Source organism: Phaseolus vulgaris, chromosome 6 (genome assembly GCF_051622355.1).
Source record: "Phaseolus vulgaris cultivar YP4 chromosome 6, ASM5162235v1, whole genome shotgun sequence".
In the NCBI taxonomy this organism is placed as follows: domain Eukaryota; kingdom Viridiplantae; phylum Streptophyta; class Magnoliopsida; order Fabales; family Fabaceae; genus Phaseolus; species Phaseolus vulgaris.
The window spans coordinates 5203141-5226429 of NC_143503.1; the positions used below are offsets into that span (position 1 = coordinate 5203141).

At 30.7% G+C, this 23289-nt stretch overlaps 1 pseudogene; it reads left to right on the forward strand.

The window, feature by feature from the left end:
- The first annotated feature begins 1802 nt into the window (after positions 1 to 1802).
- LOC150026281 (uncharacterized) lies at positions 1803 to 13011 on the forward strand (annotated as a pseudogene).
- The last annotated feature ends 10278 nt before the right edge of the window (positions 13012 to 23289 follow it).

Consider the following 23289-nt stretch of genomic DNA (forward strand, 5'->3'; position numbering starts at 1 on the left):
GGCTAGTGGAATCACATCAGTTAGGTACTGCTACTGAATTTGTTGCTCCACGGGTTACAAGAGATTTTGCTTCACCTGCTCACGCACCTGATGATGATATCCCACTGAGGATATTAAGGAAAAATATCAAGATCGAAAAGGGAGTAGTATAATTTCATACTGTTTCTCTAATGTTTTGTAACTTGAATGATTTATTTTCATGTATTGTAGACTTTCTTTAATTTCTGTGTAGAACATATTATGATGTATTAGTACAATTCTATTTTTAAATCTCTTTATGTAATATTGCTGGTTTCATATGTTGACATTATCTTTGAGGTACGTACTGACTTTATAGTTCATTTTGAAGTTGTTATATTTTGTTTTTTTTTCTTTTCAATTTTATGTCTACATTTTAATTTATTTAATGAGTTTGTTTTTGTGTAATTCATATTATTGCATACCTTTTGTAACTCTATTTTGTAACAATGGTTCTTTCATTAAATATCGTAATCGTAATGGTAAGTGCCTCAACTTTTACTTTTTCTTTAATTCATAAATTTATATAGAATTATATAATATTTTATTAATTATAATGTGTTTTTTTGTGAAGGTTATTGAAATATTGTTTTCCTTTCCCAGGTATTTTTTTTCCTTTATTACAGGTATTGTTTTCCTTTATTACAGTTATTGTTTTTTCGTCAATTCATTTTTTATACATAATATCTTAGTATTTGATAAAAAGGAAATCTTTGTGTAATGATATGTTTGTCCTTACGAGAAAGATTTTTTTTAAAAAAAAATCCCCTTACACTCAACCTCTAAGGATTCAAACGGATATAGAGGATAGTATTAACTACGTGTCAGAGCAATTAATGCATCACTTCATTTTTTAATTTTTATTTTTGCATAAACTGTCTCTTATGTATCTTTTACACTTTTTTCGAAGTATTCATTTCATCTTCCAAGACTAATTAATTAAAAATTATGGATAGAAGTAATAATTACAGAAGTTAAAAATATTATATTTTAAATTCAATATGAAATTATATTTTCAATTTTAAATTTTAATTACAGGTATTTTATTTAATGTTAGAGGTTAGGGTTTAAGTATTTAATTTAAATATATGTATATATATAGATAATATATGATATATTAATAATAATATATAACATATATAATATATTATTTAATATGTTTAATATGTTTTATATTATATTTATTTTATACTTATGTATATATTTATTTAGTTATAATATATATATATATATATATATATGACAAATTATAATACAGTTTTATGTTCACTATTTAATTTATTATTATATAATGCTAATTAATTATACGTGTCATTAATATTCATTTTATTTATCTATTGAAATAGTTGTATTTTTATTAATTATCATTTGTTATTTTGTTAATAACTTATTTAAACTGAAAAAATCATGTTGTATAAGACAATGTAAAATGAAAACGTCAAAGAATAATTACAGGTAACAACTCACCTACTATGCTTTTTAAAGTTTTGTCTTTTCATATTTATTTTTCTTTACTTTAATATTATTTATTTATTAATTATGATTATTTTTTCTTAATTTATTTTACTATCATTATTGGATTTTAATTATTTTTTTATTATTTAATATAGTAACTAAAAAGACATGTTGCTTCAGAGAAAACTTAGCGTGGTTTTGTGACTGAAAAGGTATGATTGCTATATATAAGTAACGTAGGGCTTTTTATTACTCACAAACCTATTGCTATTACTCTTCTCTATTTCTTCCCTACTTCCATCATCCTCATCTTTCTTTTTCTCATTGTCATGGCTGTCATTCCTGAAGAGATCGTAAAACTTTCTGCTAAAGGTTTATTTACAACAGTTAACATTCGTGGGGAGGTATGTTTTTGGTTATGAAATTCCTTACTTTTCATAGTTTTTTAGTTCTTTGAGTATTTTTATGGTTTTAAAATGGATAGAATGGACACGTGGATCGTGCATTCGCCATCGAGTTTGAAAATGAACTGGAGGAGGAATGGACCCTCAGCGATAGTAAAGACAATATTCATATAGTATATTATAACAAAGATATACTTTGTCCCCAAATTCTGTATAGATGGTCCCATCTGAGTGATTTTTATGGGTTTAAAGGTGACCAGAGTATATTGTTTCATTACGTGGGTAATAACTCCTTCAATATAACTGTTTTTATGGGGGAGTTATGTGAAATGATTATAAGAAAATTTCTGAAGGATGTTCAAGGGAGGTTGCCGCTCAACAATGGCCCCTTTATACATTTTGGCTTAAAGTTGAGTTCAAAACAAGTCTTTGGAGGATATGTGGTAAGTTTACCATCCTTTGTTTTTAAATGGATATTGATATATTCTATTTCTTTTATTAACTAATTATTAACTAATATTTTCATTATTGTTTAAGGATATGCTTTCTCCTTTTGCTGAATATGTTCGTAGAGGGAAGTTCAAGAAGGTTAATCTACATGGATGGCTACAAGATGTGGAATGCACTATTTTCAAGTCCAGGTTTCCTTCCAGAAGCGTTACACTCTGTAGCGAGTGGAAACAATTTTGTCGTCTTCATTCTATTCGTGAAGATGATAAAATTATATTTGAATGTTATAACAAGAAGCCCTCTTCTGATATCAGGGTTCTACTACTGATGACGTGTTACTACAAAAGACTTAGTGCTTAGGATAATCAGTTATTGTTTTGAACTATATTAGTTTGTTTAAGTTAATTTATTTTTGCAAGTATTGCTTCGTTTTGTTGGGAAGTATCCAGTTTCCACTTTGAGGAAACAAGAACATTTTATTTTGTTTACTCTTTATTTTTATTTGATTGTGGTTCTGTTTAATTAGCTCATTTTATTTCTTTGTATTTATTGTTTAGTGTTCCAATATTTTCAATATGTATATATATATATATATATATATATATATGCTTTTAATTTTTCATTTCTTATCTGGCATATTAATAATGCGTTGGCATTTCTAAATATGCTCAATGCTATAAGAATTGTCAGTATATGAAAAAAATCATAAGCCTGTTTTAGATTGTGGAATGCATGCATATTAATTGGATTTTCTATACATTGTTTATGTTTATATTGTTTATTATTAATTATTAGTTAGTAGCTATTGATGTATTAACTATTTTTTTATCTCGAAACCTTTTGATGTACATGTGTTTGTTTTTCTGTATCATTTTTCTAATTTTTAGAAATTTTTATGAGTACTATTTCATTTTAAAAATATTTCTTATATATTTTTGGATGTGACTTCATAGTTCAATATGAATTTGCCTACAATCTGTTTCTATTGGAAGAAACACACATTTTTTTATTTACAAGGACTTGATTTGGTATAATGTAATGAATTATACTTTTACTTGCACTAATTATTTTGGAGTATTTTTTTTTGCAGGTTGAACTTAAAGAAGGAAGTTGGTCTTTAATACTTCATTTTTCATGTATATATCTTATGGGAACATAGTATAAGAAATCATTTTATTTAATTTAAATTAGTTTAAATTATTGTAATGTATTGTAATTTACAAGTTATGGATAAAAATTATTCTTTCACTTTTACATATAATTTGGGCTTCCTTAACATTGTAAAATTGTGTAATTTTAATGTTAATTTTTTTTGTATTATATTTAATTTAATTAAATTAAATTTAAACTTCTGAATTTCACTATTTCTATATTTCTATATTCCTCACTTTCACAATTTTTATATTTAGCCAGACTTATTATAATGTTAAAGTTCAATAAAAAAAAGTTAAAATGTTGAATAGCATAAAAATATTATTAAGAAAAATTAAAATAGCCGAAGAAAGGAAATATATATTATTTTCAAATAAAAAAAAGTTGTATAAAGTAATATTTAAGACTTCGAGAACTTTCAAGTAATCATTAGTTCCACACTGAGTACAAATTTCGAAGTTAAATTAAAAATTAAAAATAAAAACAAATTTAAATAAATATAATATTAGTGCAGATTCAAAATGACTTAATAACACAATTTTCACTGTAAATCATTAACAAATGACTGAGGAAGTTTCTGGAAAAGCACATAAAGTTGGTTCTCCTAATATTAGTTCAAACTCATTTGCCCCTTATCATCTTCATCTTCTTCGACATTCATAAGCCAACTGATATCTATTTTTTACATTTTAGAAACAACCTTTGTCTCAACATCTTCTTTTTGTTCATTATATCAGATATCAGATACCAGATCTCCTCTCCATGGTCTACTATGTTTGTGCTTGGTTCTGGGAGATACAACTGAAACACTGTAGAACGGAAAAGGTAATTAAAGCTTGAATCTTTTTTCATTCCGACCATAAATATTAATTAAAGGTGCATGCATTTCATAAAAAAAAATGTTGTTATATATAATATTTCTGTATTCTTAATTAGTCACTTTTTTTTGGCGGTATACATATACTACATGTTCTTGCATGCTGTGTATTATTTCAGATATATCCAATGCAAGGATTCCTTTTTTTTTTGTTAAACAGAAAAGCTGTTCTACAATGGTGCAAAAGAAAGTTAGCCAAAGTTCCTTTTTTTTTTGCTTAATAGGGTTGTCAGATCAGGGTATATTTTCTTAAATTGATGTACTTTATGTTTCTGTTTTTGGAGGTTGCTTCGTTCTTTTGTGGTTTAAGAGATGATTGTTCCTAGATAAATGTCGGTCCAAATATATTACTATATTTAATATTTACTATATATATATTATTATTATATATACAATCTGATAAATTTATTCCTTGCATGTTTCCTCTTTCAAAAATCAACCAACAATTCATTAATGAGAATGCTTAAAGTAGAACATTGTTCTTTTGCACTGGAATAAGAATTTGTTTTCATATCTTAAAAGTTAAGTTCCCCATTTTCACAACAACTTCTAGACATGCATTGCATGACCTTTCTTCATTGAACATTGATACTACCTAAATTTGTAAATGTTTTTATTGTTCTTATTATTTGATTTTTTAAGAACATTACATTTCGAAGTTTGATTGTTTATTATGCAAAATAAAGAAAAATTGTGCAAGTGTTATCCCTTTTCAAAGGTAAATTTTTGGTTTAACATTTTTAAGTATTAAATATCATTATTATATAATTATATATAAATAGATATGATTATTATATAAAAATATTACACATTTTTTTTTCAATTTTTTACCATAAATTGGCGCCAAAACAAACAGCCAAAACAAAGCTACCGTGAACAATATATTTTACACACTTACTCCTGAAAACAGTACATACTTTTATGGCTGAAAATATTTGTTCTTACTACAATACTCCCTGAAGTTCAGTCATTCAACTTTCAATAGTTATGGAGCAACTGAAGCAAAATATTAATAGAAGAAATAGGATTGTTAGCCTTTCTCAAACAAATTCTAATGCATCAGGTATAGCAACTACAATGTATATTTATATTTTTAAGTGTCATATATACATACATATAGATATAGATATATATTTCAAAATTATTTTCAGAAAACAATTTCATAGTCTATTATGATGTATATATAATCAACCCTCAGGCCAATTTATGGTAAAAATATATAAAGAATAAATGGTATGTTATAGTTCTTAATAGATTTATTGTTTGTTTATGATTTGACCTATTTTTTTACATGATTTTTATTTTCCAGAGAATCAAAATCCAAACACAACATGTATATCTGAATCCAGCAATGGTAAGCATAACTTTAAGTATATTGTTTACTTCAAAGTACTCTATGTTATGTATTTATGATTTTCTTTGTAATTTCTTTTTTTTTAGTTCTCGCAGTTGATAATGGAAAATATGCCAAAAGAAAAAGAAAAAATATATTGTATGAATTGCGAAGCGGAAAAGTCAAAACAACAGGTAGTGAACATAATTACCTTTTTTTAATCATTAATAATACTAAATGTCAAAATTTATCCATGTATTTTTATTTTGAAACATGTTAATCCAAATGCAATACACTTAACTCATATAATTATATGAACTTAATTTTACTGGTATGTAATTTTTTTATTATATATATATTTAAAAATTAGGTTCATAAAAGAAGTTAATAATCAGTTATGATGTAAGAGTGAATGAACTCTCAACACAATTTATGGTAAAAATATATAAAAAATATATCGTATGTTATAGTTTTTAACAACTTATTATTTTACAAGGGTTTTATTTTTCAAAGAATCAAAATCCAAACACAACATGCATATCTGATTCCAACAATGGTAAGTATAACTTTAAGAATATTCTTTACTTCAAAAGTACTTTATCCTATTTATATATGATTTTCGTTGTAATTTTTTTTATTTTAGTTCTCGATGTTGATAATGGAAAATATAACAGAAGAAAAAGAAGAAATATATTATATGAACTGCGCAACAAAGAAGTTAAAACAACAGGTAGTGAAACCTAAATACCTTCTTTTTATATATATTTAGATTTAAATTTATATTTAAAATATAATTAACATTATTTGTCATCCCTTTACCTTATTTATCACTCATTCTGACTTATTGTTGTAGGTGGAAGTACTCCTAACTCATGTGAAGATCTTGGTTCTCCAGCATCACAAATTATGATAACAAATATCCCTGTTTATGAGAAGTTTACTCCCAACAATCAATTAATGCATTCAGCAACCAAAGTATTGTCATCAATGAGTACTGTTAGTAATGTAGAATTGCTTCAAGGTTAGTGAAAACGTATTATAAATTTTATTCATTACAATTTAGACTAATACTACATCAATAAACATTTGAATTTTTATATATACTGTTTTTGTGGAATCAATTTTTTTTATATTAATCAGATGTTGCCAAATCTGCAAGGGTAGAGGGGGAAAACTTCATTTATGATAAGCAAGAAAAGGTTGATAAAAAAGAGGTAATAACAATGACATTTTATTTCATTTAACTCTCACAATATGTCATTCAATGAAATTTGTAATTATATTACTAAAGTTAAATCTTATGCCTAATCTATTTTTTTTAGGTCAAACTATTGTGAACTCAAGTAAGAAATTTTTGTGTCAAACTTCTCAAAATACAAGCATAAATGATTCTATCTGTGCAAAACTGACTCTTGACAATGAATTAAACACCATGCATTCAATTCCAAAAGTATTGTCATCAATGAGTACAGTTAGTAATGAAGAATTTGGGCTTACAGTGCAACTTCATGGTTAATTCTAATGGATCATTCAACTGTTTTGATTACAATTATAGTATTATTACAAATAGTTTAGATTTATTAAGTATAGTACTAATTTATGTTTTACTATATTTTTTCTAAATCAGCTAAAATCATTAAGTAGTAATAATTATCATATATATATATGGTTCAAACACACTGAAATGCTAAAGTTCTTCAAATCATTGTTCAAAGATTAACTTTAATGTAAAATAATTTATAAGTTCTTATATACTGATGTTAATTGATTTATCTTATTCGATCACTCATTGAAAGTTTTTGTTGTAGGTCAAAGTACTCTTAAATCAAGTCAGGATTTTGCTTCTCAGACATCTGGAATTACAGGCTCAAATTTCCTTTCTTCTCATAACCTTACTCCTAAAAATGACTTAAACATGATGAATTCTACTACCAAAACAATGTCATCAATGCAAACAATTACTCATGGAGACATTACCTTCACTCAACGTCCTCATGGTTAGTTTACGATCCATGATTCGTTATATTTGATAACAATATCTAGAAATAACACATTAGAATTTTATTTCTTTATTTTTTTAAAAAAATATTTTTTTTTCTTTGTATTTGTGCACATTTTGGTAAAGTTGCAAAAGGGTGATCAAGCTAGAGGTAGAAGAAATATAAACTGAATGAAAATTCATTTAATGAAAGACACACTTTTTTAACCTAAATCATTGTGTTTCTCAATCAGTGACCCCTAAGAATCATTTGAACGTGATGGATGCAACTTCTCAATCATTGTCATGTTTACAAACAATTTGTACTACCCCTAAATTTCAACGTTAGTTCAGGAAACCAATGTAAATTATTTTTCGTTATTCTTTTTTGTCAATTAAATTTCAAAATCATACTCATGTTTTAGTACTAATTAATTGTTGCTTTGGAACATATTTTCTCCAGGTAATTCAGTTGCAGGGAGTTTAGGGTATGCATTTAGTAACACACTAAACTTACATAACAAGTCCGATACACACAGTGTTCAAATCATTGAATCAGTGACTCAGAGATTGAATTTTGACGAAGATATCCAAAATGAAGAAAATAATGGTACTAAAAATTGTTAATTTATAATTCTTTTTTTTTTTTTAATTTTGTAACAACCACTTTCTTTTATTATTTTTTGTTTCAGATGACACCAGACAAGTTTATAGTTCTAAATTATATTCAAAAGCTGAAAATGAAGGTGCATATCTTTAACTCTAACTTCTTCACTTCTTCATGCAAACTAAATCAATTTATATCAGAAAACTAATAGATCACCTTTCTTAATTTTCTGAAAATAGCTATTGTTGAATTTGGACAACCTACTATTCAATGTGAATACTGCTTGGACGAGGTCTGGTATGAAGAAAGATCTCAGAAATCTAAGACTTATGTTAACGTTGATTTTTCTATTTGTTGTCAAAAGGGAAAAGTACAACTCCCTTTCTTACAAGAACCTCCTAAATTGCTGTTAGATTTATTAACTGGGAAAGATAGTCGAAGTCAACACTATCTACAAAATATTAGAAGTTACAATAGTATGTTTTCATTTACTTCAATTGAAGGGAATATTCACTCTTCGATAAATGATGGATCTGGCCCTCCTCAATTTATTCTGCATGGACAAAACTATCATAGGATTGGAAGCTTGCTCCCCAATAGTGGATCATCTCCTAAGTTTGCACAACTTTACATATATGACACTCAAAATGAAGTGTCAAATAGATTATCTCACTTTGGGTATGTGTTATATTTAGTTACTTTAATGACTTACTTTCTATTTACTGGATTAATTCAAAGATCATTTTTAACGATATATTTTTAAAAATTGCATGTAGGTCAAAAGTGAAAAATGTGAAGTTTGACAAATCCTTGATTGAAGATCTTACCAAGATGATTGATGACAATAATGTTTTGGCAAAAAGTTTTAGAAGAGTAAGATATTTTGTACATGATGATGTAAATTCATATTTTGCATTGAGGTTATTTAGACACCGATGCAAAGATCCAAGAGTGTACAATACCCCTACAACAGATGAGATAGCTACATTAATTGTGGGTGATATGAGCAACATGGATGTAGGGCGAGATATCATAGTGAAAAAAAATTCATGACAAATGTATAGACTCCATGAAACACATACAACCTTTATTCCATTACAATATCCATTAATATTCCCCTTTGGAGAGGATGGGTATCAAGAACAGATTCCAATACGGAATTCTGGAATTAACAACAGAGAACGTAAGAGAAGTCGTATTTCATTAAGGGAATTTATTGCATTTAGAATTCAAGAAAGAAATGTGGAGTTTGGGAATATAGTCCATTCACGTCGATTGTTTCAACAATTTTTGGTTGATGCATATACAATGGTTGAAGCTCAAAGATTGTCATTTATAAGGCCAAACCAAAAAACAATCCGTTGTGATATTTTGCAAGGCGTACAAGAAGCAATGAATCGAGGAGAAACAAATTCTTCTGCAATTGGAAAGCGTATAGTTTTACCTTCATCTTTTACAGGAGGAATGAGGTATATGTTCAACAATTTCCAAGATGCTATGGCCATTTGCAAAACATTTGGATATCCGAATTTATTTATCACTATTATCTGTAATGTAAATTGGTCAGAAATACGTGACTTTGTTACTTCAAAAGGATTAATTGTTGCTGATAGGCTAGACATTGTTTGTAGAGTTTTCAAGATGAAATTAGATCAAATGATGATTGACTTCAAAAAACATGACTATTTTGGCAAAGTTAATGCAGGTAATCCACATTAACCCATATTTAACAGTTTCTTTGCTATATTATTATGTATTACATTTTGAATATTTTTTTTCATATTCTTTTAGGTATGTACACTGTGGAATTTCAAAAAAGGGGTTTACCTCATGCCCACATACTACTGTGGTTGGTGGAGAGAATAAGTTAAGAAATCCAACAGATATTGATGGAGTCATTTCTGCAGAATTACCCGATGCAATTTTATATCCTAAATTGTCGAAGGCAGTGACAACCTACATGATACATGGCCCTTGCGGGGTAAGTCGAATAAGTTCACCTTGCATGATTAATGGTAGATGTTCGAAATTTTACCCCAAGAAATTTAAACTGTTGACTACTATTGATGAGGATGGACATGCATGTTATAAACGTCAAGATAATGGAACATTCATTCTTAAAAATGGAATTAAGTTGGACAATAGAAATGTTGTGCCATATAGCCCTTTGCTACTACTGAGGTATCAAGCCCATGTTAACATAGAATATTGCAACAAATCAAATTCAATCAAGTATTTGTTTAAATATGTGAACAAGGGTCCAGATAGAGCCAATTTGAAAATTACTACTGCTGATAAAGACTCTACAGAGACCTCAGTTATTGATGAAATTAAACAGTATTATGATTGTAGATACATATCTCCATGTGAAGCTGAGTGGAGAATATTTGCCTTTGATATTCATCATAGATGGCCTCCAGTTCAACGATTAACTTTTCATCTATTGTACGAGCAACCAATTCTCTTTAAAGACAATGAAGACATTGATGAAATATTGAACTTCAATCAACATAAAAGAACAATGTTTTTAGCTTGGTTTGAAGCTAATAAAATTTATCCACTAGGAAAAAAATTGACTTACCGTGAATACCCTAGATATTTTGTTTGGATGGCAGACAGAAGAGAGTGGAAGCCAAGGAAAATTGGTGTTAGTATTGGAAGGTTAACATATATTCCTGCAAGGTCAGGGGAATTATATTATCTGAGGTTATTGTTTAATTATCAAAAGGGTTGTTGTAACTATGATAATATCAAAACTGTTAATGGTTTCATTCACAAAACATATAAAGAGGCATGCTATGCAATGGGGCTATTGGCAGATGATAAAGAGTTTATTGAGGCCATTACAGAGTGCAGTGACCTTGCTTCAGGAAATCAGTTGAGAAGACTCTTTGTTACGCTTTTAATGATGAATACTATGTCTAGACCAGATGAAGTGTGGAACAAAACATGGAAGTTGTTATCAGATGATATTTTATACCAAAAAAGAAAGGAGTTTGTTCTACCAGGTATAATTTTTTATTTATTTGAAATTTATAATTTATAATTGCTTTATGCATATAATTTCTTTCCCAGGTCTTAGAATTGAAGATGCTCAAATTCAAAACCTTTGTCTTCTACAAGTAGAAGAGTTATTAATTTCAAATGGTAAGTGTTTGAAAGATTTTCCAAGTCTGCCAGAACCTATTCATTTAGATTCTTTTATTTATCAAAATAGATTCATTATTGATGAATTGAATTATGACAAAATAGAAATGTCTGAAATGCATTGTCCTCTTTTTCAAACTCTTACTCCTGAGCAAGTGGAAGTCTATGAGAATATAATGACAGCAGTCTTGTCAGACCTTGGTGGTTTTTTTTTCTTATATGGTTATGGGGGAACTGGAAAAACTTTCATGTGGAAAACTTTGCCCACTGGTATTAGATCAAAAGGGTTGATTGTGTTAAATGTAGCTTCTAACGGTATAGCTTCTTTGTTACTTCCAGGAGGAAAAACAGCTCATTCTACCTTTTGCATTCCTTTGGTAATAAATGAAGAGTCAACCTGCAATATTCCTCAAGGAAGTCTTAGGGCCAAATTGTTGATCAAAACGAAATTAATTATATGGTATGAAGCCCCAATGATTAATATAGGTTATGTTTTGAAGCCCTGGATAGAACTTTAAGGGATGTCATGAGAGCTGAAAGTGAAGAAAATGCTCTTAAACCTTTTGGTGGTAAAGTAATTGTATTGGGAGGAGACTTTCGTCAAATATTACCTGTTGTAAAAAATGGATCAAAATATGACATTGTGAAGGCAACAGTAAATTACTCTAACTTATGGAAGCATTGCAAAATCTTAAAACTTACAGAGAATATGAGATTAAAGAGTCATACATCAATGCAAAGTCAAACAGAAATAAAAGAGTTTGCTGATTGGATACTTCACATTGGAGATGGAGATATGGAGTTAAATGAGTTGGGACAAGGAATGATTGAAATACCAGAAGAGAATTTAATTTTAGATGTTGAACAACCTTTACTGTAGTTGGTTGAGTTTGTTTATCCCTCCTACATAAACAATGTGACATCTAATGGTTCTTTTGATGATGGTGCAATATTATGTCCAACAACAGAATGTGTGGATCAAGTGAATGAATTCATTTTATCATTAATACCAGGATCTGAAGTTAATTATTTAAGTTCAGACAGTCCTTGCGAATGTGAAGAACAAGAAAATGCTCAAGCTGAGTGGTTTACAACTGAATTTTTAAATGAGATCAATGCTCTGGAATTCCTAATCACTGTGTTAAATTAAAAGTCGAAGTTCCAATAATGCTTCTAAGAAATATTGATCAAGCCAATGGACTTTGCAATGGAACAAGATTACAGGTAACTCACTTGGGGAAAAATGTTATTGGTGCCAAAGTTATTACTGGGAAAAATATAGGTGATCAAATATTTATTCTGAGAATGAACTTGACTCCTTCGGAAACAGGTTTGCCATTTATGTTTCAAAGAAGTTAATTTCCAATATCTTTGTGTTTTGCCATGACAATAAATAAAAGTCAAGGTCAAACTCTGAATAAAGTTGGTTTATATCTATCCCGTCCAGTCTTTACACACGGACAATTATATGTTGCTCTTTCAAGAGTAAAATCTAAGAAAGGGTTGAAGATATTGATTTTGGATGATAATGGTATTGTCACAAATTTCACTACTAACGTGGTTTACAAAGAAATATTCGAAAATGTTTGAAGTATTAACTTACAGCCTTACATATGAGGTATGAAAATTATTTAATTATTTGAAATATATTTTTATTTATCATATCTTTTTTTGTAATATATGAACAACAATTTAAGAACTAATATACACTATCTCTGATAGGTTTTGATCAATGCTTTTGTTTGACACAAATATTCATGGTAATCTTGAAAGTATGGTACGTATTCTTTATCAATTGTAGAATGTGTTAGATCCTATTTTGACATATCTTTGTCAAAGTTTGTTAATTTAATTAATGTTTTACAAGAATTACTTATAAGAAGAAACAGTTTTGTAACATTAAAGTTCAGAAATGATGAATCTCTAAAGCACTTCATGAGGATGCTTCTCTGAAGCACTTCATAAGATTTATTCTTTTAAGCACTTGATGAGGTATGCTTACTTAAATTATTAATTTACATAATTTATTATTACTATTACAAATTTCGTGTATCTATTTGTGTACTTAATCTATTATTCAGGCTCTTGAAAGGCAATGTGAAATTTTTGATTTATGGAGTCAAATTCTATTGAGGGCTACAGACTGGATGATCATATCTCATTCAAGATATTAAGGACAAATATCAACATTGATTGAAAAGGAAGTAATTTTAATGATGAAATTTTATGTATTATTAGCACTGCTTGGACAATTTTAGAGTCTATTCGTTACTCTCTACATATTATTTAATTTATATTCAGACTATATTTTGATGATTTGTAGAATTACTCTTTCAAATTTCTTTGTATAATGTTTTGGTTTCATCACATGACACAATGTTTCAGGTACTCTTAATATTAGAGTTAAAACAATTTCTTAGACTTCAATACATTTATATATTATATATATAAATTTTATTATTATCTTATTTTAATCAGTTTTTTATTTTATTTATAACTGATATAATAATTTTTTATCTTGAATATTTCAGGTGAGTTATTTGTTTCAAGAAACTTTACAAGTATGTATAATACCTTATACTTATTCTTCAAATCCTATAAAACAATTTCTTAGACTTCAATACATTTATATATATTATATATATAAATTTTTATTATTATCTTATTTTAATCAGTTTTTATTTATTTATAACTGATATAATAAATTTTTATCTTGAATATTTCAGGTGAGTTATTTGTTTTAAGAAACTTTGTACTAATTTGTAGAACTATTTGTCAACAATTGTTACAGGAATGTAAAATTAGTTTGTTTTCTAAAAATCTATTATTCATGATTTTTTCATAACTTTTATCAAACTATTTTCTCTTATTGTCATCATTTTTGTGTACATTTTAACAGTTTGTTTTATTAGTAATAACAATGTGTTTTATTAATTTTTAGCGGTTTTACTATTTGGACAGTTTTAGTTTGTACTCGTTAATCAGTACATATTAGTTAGTTTCTTTGTGTAATGTGTTGGTTTCATCATTGGACAAATTGTTTCAGATCTCCTTAATATTGCAGTTAAAACAATTTGTTACATTAATTACGTTACTTTAAACAATTTTTTATTTATAAGTGATATAATAATATAATAAAATATTTTTCTGAAAATTTTATGTAACATTGTTTATCTTTAGAAACTTTACCGGTATGTCAATTACATTATACTTATTCTTCAAATACATGTACTAAATTGAATTACGAATTATTATTTAAATGGTTGATAAATTGAATATAATATTGTTAAGAATTATTATTTAAATGTTTGATAAATTGAATATAATATTGTTACGACAAATTGCATGCTATGTCTAACAATGATTTGTTATTTAATCATGCTCTGTTTTTATTGTTAGAATATATGGTCTTAAGCGAGAGGGGGGGGGGGGGTGAATTGTTTAAGACAGATTTTAGTAAACTTTTAAGCTTAGAATGAAAAATACTTCAAGAAAATCTTGATTAGGAATTCATTTTTTCAAAACATAAAGCAAAAGCACAATACTGGAAAAACAATCGGTTGTTTAGGGTTTAGGGTTTAGGTTGTTTTACCGAAACAATCGGTTGTTTATACTAGTTATTAATTGACAAAACTGAATTTAAAGAGATAGGGATAGAGAAATTGTACACAGTTGTTTATACTGGTTCACTCCAAATCCAGAGCTACATCCAGTCTTCTCAGAAACCCTGAGGATATCCACTAAGCAATCACCACTTGATTACTTACAGAACAACCAAGAGAATGACCTTGAACACCTCAAGAAACACACTCTCCTTGGCCAACACTAAGATTGCAGATCTTGAACACCTCAAGAACACACAGTCAATCTCAGCAAACACAGAACCCAAATTGTTCAACAGAGTACAAGGATTACACTTGTTATAGAAGATAATCTGAAATCAATACAAGCAGAATCTTATTTCAGCACTTTGATCAATCACAAACACTTAGCAATCTCAGCACTTTGAAAAACTCTCTTAGAAAAACTTTGTCAAAGATTCTTAATTCTTAAATCTGTTTTTCTGAATATATTCAAAGATGTAGTTTGTTATCAAATCTTAACAAACTCTTGAAATTGCATTAAAAGATTGGTCAATGCATTTAATGACTGGAGCGTAAGCAGTTAAATCATTTAAAGCTCAGTCAAAGAAAACAGTTTTTCTGTTATGGTCCCAAAACAAACAATCGGTTGTTTCCTTGAATCAATCGGTTGTTTTGGTACTTAACAGTACAACCATTCAAAACAGTTTTCAAACTTTTTCTCAAAACACCTAAGTACAAACAATTGGTTGTTTCGACAAAACAATCGGTTGTTTTTACTTAGTTTTGAAATCATTTTGTTTTCACAAAGATTGAGAATGCTAATGCTTTAGATTTAATCATAGGGTGGATTACAACATATAAACTACCCCAGAACAAAGCTTAAACCAGCACAGCAACATCAAGCACAACAGAGGCTTCAACATCCTTAAAAGGATTTGGATTCTTCAAAGCTTGAACACCACTTGGTTCAACAATCTCCCCCTATTTGATGAAGACAAATCCCTGGTGCTTGTGTTTGATCTTATTAAATCTGAAGCAGTTCCTGCAGAAAAAGCATTTATACTATCAAAAGCTTCTTACAGCAGCAAGTCAGTTTATTACTCTTTTAAAGCATGAAATATAATAAACAATCGGTTGTTTCTATCAGCAGCAGCAGAAAACACTTTCATATCAGAGATTTTAACATATTATGCAATATCAGACAAAGATATACAAGAACCAATAAATTCTCCCCCTATTTGTCTTCACAAATAGACTTTAGCATGTATCAAAAACAGATTTAGGAGAGATTATTAAGATCAAGAATGCCTAACTCATTTCTTAAGAAGAAAAACCTGTCTTTTGGTAAAGGCTTTGTGAAGATGTCAGCTAACTGCAGTTTGGTCTCCACAAACTTCACTTCACAGTTCCCATTTTGTACATGATCCCTGATGAAATGATGTCTTATCTCAATATGTTTGGTCCTTGAGTGCTGAATCTGATTTTTGGTAAGATTGATGGCACTTGTGTTATCACACATCAAGGGAACCTTGCTGATTTGTAAACCAAAATCTGCAAGTTGTTGCTTGAGCCATAGAATCTGTGCACAACAGCTACCAGCAGCTATATATTCAGCCTCAACAGTAGAGAGAGCAACACATGCTTGCTTCTTGCTATGCCATGATATTAGGCTTGAGCCAAGAAGGTGACAAGTGCCACTTGTGCTCTTTCTATCTAGCTTGCAACCTGCAAAGTCAGAATCTGAATAACCAATTAAATGTATTGGAGAGTGAGAAGGATACCATAATCCTACAGATGATGTTCCTTTGAGATATTTCAGAATTCTTTTTGCAGCTTTGAAGTGTGACTCTTTAGGATTTGCTTGATATCTTGCACATAGACACACTGCAAACATGATGTCCGACCTACTAGCTGTTAGATATAGCAAAGATCCAATCAAACCTCTGTATTTAGTTTGATCTATACTCTTTCCAGCAGCATCAGCATCCATGTAACAGCTTGATGGCATTGGAGTGCTTGCTTCTTTGCAATTCTCCATTTCAAATTTCTTGAGAATATCCTTGCAATACTTTGATTGACTTAAGAAGATCCCGTCCTTTGTTTGCTTAACCTGCAATCCAAGAAAGAAAGATAGTTCTCCCATCATAGACATTTCAAACTCACCTTTCATTGCAGCCACAAATTCTTCACACAATTTATCTTGTGTAGCACCAAAGATGATATCATCAACATAGATTTGCACAAGAATTATTTCTGCATTTGACTTCTTGATGAAGAGAGTCTTGTCTACCATTCCTCTTTCATAACCATGAGATAGCAGAAAGTTGCTAAGCCTCTCATACCACTGCCTTGGAGCTTGTTTCAGTCCATACAAAGCTTTCTTCAACTTGAAGACATGGTTGGGATACTTGTGATCTTCAAAGCCCGGTGGTTGATCTACATAGAATTCCTCATTGATGTAGCCATTCAAGAAGGCACTCTTGACATCCATTTGGAAGAGTTTAAAACCACTCATACATGCAAAGGCCAGCAGCAGCCTCACAACCTCCAATCTAGCAACAGGAGCAAAGGTTTCACCATAGTCTATGCCCTCTTCTTGATTGTAGCCTTTGGCAACTAGCCTTGCTTTGTTCCTTGTGATCACACCATCCTCATCTAGCTTGTTCCTAAAAACCCATTTCGAACCAATAATATTCATTTCATTAGTTTTAGGGACAAGAAACCATACCTCATTCCTTGCAAACTGATTCAGCTCTTCATGCATAGCTTCAACCCACTTCTCATCCTTGAGAGCTTCCTCAATTGATTTTGGTTCAATTTGAGAGACAAAAGTTGTGTGCTTGCAAAAGTTTGAGATGGAGCTACGTGTGGAGACACCTTCCTTTATCTGCCCTATGATGTTATCCACTGACAGATCTCTAGGAATCCTCCATTCTTTGAGCAGCTCACTCTGTTGCAGAATTTCAATCGGTTGTTTCTGCGAATCAACCGGTTGTTTTTCTGCACAGATTTCCAACTTTTCCAAACTAATGCTCTGTTCATCTTCCTCAGCACTGGTCTTTGGGATTTGACTAATTCTGCGATCTACCTCATCAAATACAACGTGAACTGATTCTTCTATAGTCATCAACCTCTTGTTGTAGACTCTATATGCATGACTTGTAAGTGAATAACCAATGAATATACCAAGGTCCGCTTTCTCATCAAACTTTCCCAAGCTTTCCTTTCCATTGTTGAGAACGAAACAACTGCAGCCAAAGACTTTGAGGTGACTGATGTTAGGCTTTCTTCCATTGAATAGCTCATATGGTGTTTTCTTCAAAATGGGCCTTATAAGCACCCTATTCATCACATAACAAGAGGTGCTCACTGCATCTGCCCAAAAATACTTAGGAAGTGATGATTCACTAAGCATTGTTCTTGCAAGCTCTTCAAGGGACCTGTTCTTCCTCTCTACAACTCCATTTTGCTGTGGTGTCCTTGGTGTAGAGAAATTGTGCAGAATTCCTAACTTCTCACAGAATTTGCCAAACTTCTCATTCTGAAATTCTCCTCCATGATCACTCCTTATAGAACCTATGTTGCTGCTCTTTGTGTTTTGAATTCTTCTTGCTAGCTTTTTGAATGCAGCAAAGGCATCACTCTTTGATTCCAAGAACAAAGTCCAAGTGTACCTAGAGAAATCATCAACAATAACAAGAGCATAATAATTTCCACCAAGACTCATAGTTCTAGAGGGTCCAAAGAGATCCATGTGAAGAAGTTTAAGAGGTCTCAAAGAAGAGACAACATTTTTGGTTTTAAAAGAACTTTTCACTTGTTTCCCCTTTTGGCATGCTTCACAAATGTGATCCCTTTCAAACTTGAGTTTTGGCAGCCCAATCACAAGATCTTTTGATATTAGCTTGTTCAAATGATTCATGTGAATATGAGCAATTCTTCTATGCCAAAGCCAATATTCATCTTGCTTGGATAGAAGACATCCAATTGAACATGGTGAAGAGATATCTAGAAGATATACATTGTTAACTCTCTTACCTACCAACATTACCTCTTTGGTGTTGGGTAGACAGATTTCACATGTGTTTGACTTGAACATCACTTGATATCCCTTGTCACAAAGTTGGCTAATGCTTAGCAGATTATGTTTTAGGCCTTCAACAAAGAGCACATCATGAATCACCAAGATGCTCTCATCTCCTATGGATCCTCTCCCAAGAATTCTTCCTTTGTTGTTGTCTCCATAGGTGACATGACCCTCTTGCTTAAAGGATATGCTCAGGAACTTTGATTTGTCCCCTGTCATATGCTTGGAGCATCCACTGTCCAAGTACCACAATTGCTTTCTCTCCTCCAAGATTTCCTGCAAAAGAGATTTTCAAGTACAAAGATTTGGTCCCCTTATGAATGTGGGTCCATCTGGTTTATACTTATCAAATAAAGCTTTATTTCCCTTAGGAATCCACTTCATAAGCCCTTTAGGAACAACATGTTTTCTGATTTTACAGAACCACACAAAATGACCTCTTTTCATGCAATAGAAGCATGTAACAATCGGTTGTTTCGATGGTCCAATCGATTGTTTTTCTGGCATTTTTGAAAATGATTTTGAATATCTATCTTGTTTGTTTTGTGGATTAAAACCCAATCCAGATTTTCCAAAAACACAATTTTGAGATGCTAGCACACTCTCAAAGTTGGATTGGCCTTTAGAAAGCTTATCCACTGTTTTAACAAGATAGTGGACCTTCTTTTCAAGATTTTCGCAATTTTCACAAACTAGAGAGTATCACACTTGCAAGAGGAGTTTTTGTAAATGATTTCCAGATTTTCAAAATCTGTTTTTGAATGTTCTAAATCCTCTTCCAGTGCCTTTACTCTGTTTTCAAGCCAGCTGTTCTTTTCTTTTAACCGATTGTTCAAGAGAGCCAATCGGTTGGCTTCTTCATGCATTTCTTGAAAGGCTTGAAGTAATTGACCATAATTTTCAAAGTTTGAGGAGTTTGATGAACTTACACTATTTGAGTCATCCTCCCTTCTGGCCATGAAGCAAATATTGAGGCTTTTCTTATTTTGCCTTCTCTTCCTTCTTGCTTGACTTTTTGTCATTGCTTCCTTTGGTTCATGAGCAGCCTTGAGTGTCTCCCACATTTCCTTAGCAGTTTTGCACTTTGATATCCTGAAAAATTCATTAGTATCTAGTGCAGAAGCTATAATGTTTTGAGCAGACCGATCAAGCTGGGCCATCTTACATTCATCATTTGTCCATTTCGACAAAGGTTTTGCAATGAAAGAATTATCCTTTTTGAACTTTGGAATGTAAGGACCATTCTCGATTGAGTCCCAAATTCTTTGATCAATAGATTCAATAAAGATTTCCATTCTTGCTTCCCAAAACTTATAATTCAATCCACAGAATAAAGGTGGTTTGTAGATTGAAGCACCTTCCTCAAAAGATAGTTTTCCAGCCATAAATTTTTTTTGATCAACTTGAATAACTTTCAAGAACCAAGCTCTTGATGCCAATTGTTAGAATATATGGCCTTAAACGAAAGGGGGGGTGAATTGTTTAAGAAAGATTTTAGTAAACTTTTAAGCTTAGAATGAAAAATACTTCAAGAAAATCTTGATTAGGAATTCAGTTTTTCAAAACATAAAGCAAAAGCACAATACTGGAAAAACAATCGGTTGTTTTACCGAAATAATTGGTTGTTTATACCAGTTATTAATTGAAAAAACTGAATTTAAAGAGATAGGGATAGAGAAATTGTACACAGTTGTTTATACTGGTTCACTCCAAATCCAGAGCTACATCCAGTCTTCTCAGAAACCCTGAGGATATCCACTAAGCAATTACCACTTGATTACTTACAGAACAACCAAGAGAATGACCTTGAACACCTCAAGAAACACACTTTCCTTGGACAACACTAAGATAGCTGATCTTGAACACCTCAAGAACACGCAGCCAATCTCAGCAAACACAGAAACCAAATTGTTCAACAGAGCACAAGGATTACACTTGTTACAGAAGATAATCTGAAATCAATACAAGCAGAATCCTATTCCAACACTTTGATCAATCACAAACACTTAGCAATCTCAGCACTTTGAAAAACTCTCTTAGGAAAACTTTGTCAAAGATTCTTAATTCCTAAATCTGTTTTTCTGAATATATTCAAAGATGTAGTTTGTTATCAAATCTTAACAAACTCTTAAATTGCATTAAAAGATTGGTCAAAGCATTTAATGACTGGAGCGTAAGCAGTTAAATCATTTAAAGCTCAGTCAAAGAAAACAATTTTTCTGTTATGGTCCCAAAACAAACAATCGGTTGTTTCCTCGAATCAATCGGTTGTTTTGGTACTTAACAGTTCAACCATTCAAAACAGTTTTCAAACTTTTTCTTAAAACACCTAAGTACAAACTGTTGAAGATGGATGAAGCCTCTTCTCTACCTAGTTTTAGTGTGTGTTTGATGTAGAAAATAGCTAGTTTGTTTTGAAGTTTGTAATAGGTTTAGATGATCGTGTATGTAGGCTTGTATACGTGTAAAGTTGCCTTTTGCTACATGATCTATCCCAGATGCCTAACCAAGCCTAGAATAAGCACATGAAGTGATTAAAAGTTTTTCCAAAAGCTTTCTAGAGGTTTCTTCAAAAATCAGGATACTGCACAAAAATAAATCTGTTTCTCTGTAAAAGAACAGGTTTATTCTTTGGTCTGCTGAAAGGATTTTCTAAAGTTAGTTAGGGCACCAAAGGTACAACTCAGACAGTTATTTCAGTTAGCTGAGTTGGCAGTTTTCACAAAATAAATCTGTTAAGTTCAAAACTGAATCTGTTGTTTTCATAACAACTTTTCAACTGTTTTTTGAAAAGAAGTTAGAAAATGTTTTCTATATAAAGAAAAGCCTCTCTCACATGAAAGGATGTTGAGCAATTACGTTTTTGACAGAGATCAAACACTTTCAATGTGAGAAGAAGGATTGAAAAGATTTTTGAAAGGTTTTCCAAAGGGATTTTGAAGTGTGCTTGTTCTAGGAAACCTTTGATCTTGGTGAAGGTGCTGGTGCCATTCTGCAGCAAATTGAACTACTGGTTTTGAGTTCTTGCATCTTCTTTTCAAGTGTAATCTTTCCTTTATTCTGGTTTGTAAAGGTGTAAGTGTTAGTCACTCCTTGATAGGGTTTCTTGGAGTGCAAGGTGTGCTGAAATAGGGTTTTTCAGCATTGGTTGTATTGTTCTTGTAGTGTTCAAGAACTACTGTGTTTGTAAGTGATTAGTACGGTTTCTAGTGGATTCCACCTTGGGGTAAGGTGAAACTGGATGTAGCTCTGTATGAGTGAACTAGTATAAAAACCTGCTTGCCTTTTTTCCTCTCATCCCTGCACTCATTTCTGGTTTTGCTTAATTCTGTCAAGAACTAAATCTGTTCTTTTGAAATTGAATATGTTAATTCTGGGTTTAATAAAAACTGTTCTTCCTGATTTGTTAAAGCTCTCTGATCACAAACAAGGCAGTTGTATATGATGTTTTAATTGATCTGTGAACAAAGAGTCTATTCATTAAAATCTGAGAAAGAGTCATTCTCCTTAAAACCTTGTGTTGAATGAATTTGATTGATTTCTGAGCATAGCTGTATTCTTCATACTCATAATATCCAACTAATCTGATTCTGTTATAACCCTCTGTTGATCACAATTTTAATTTGAACAAATTCAAATTGTGCCAGAGTGCTCTGAAGAATCAATGTGTTTCATGTAAAAACAATCTGTTCTTTTGCCTCTGATATACTGAAAATTGTGTGTTCTTGCGAAAATTTTATAAGCTCAATTCACCCCTCCCCTCTTGAACTTAGACACTAATAGACCCAACAATTGGTATCAGAGCTAGGGCTTGTATTTTGCTCAAGTGTATGCATGATGTCTGAGTTTACAATGCCTTTTGCTGAAGGTGCGTCTATTAATACACCTCCTATGTTTGGTGGTGTTAACTATTCTTTCTGGAAAATCAGGATAAAGATCTTTATGGAGTCTATTGACATGGGAATCTTGGATGCAGTGGTCAGTGGACCTTTTATACCTATGCAGGTTGTCAAAGATAAAACAATAAAGAAGCCTTGGTCTGAATGGAGTGAAACCGAGAAGAAGAAGGCCCAATATGACTCCTTAGCCAAGAATATCATCACCTCTGCACTGAATATGGATGAGTTCTTTAGAGTCTCTCAATGTAACTTAGCTAAGGAGATGTGGGAGGTACTAGAGGTAACTCATGAAGGGACT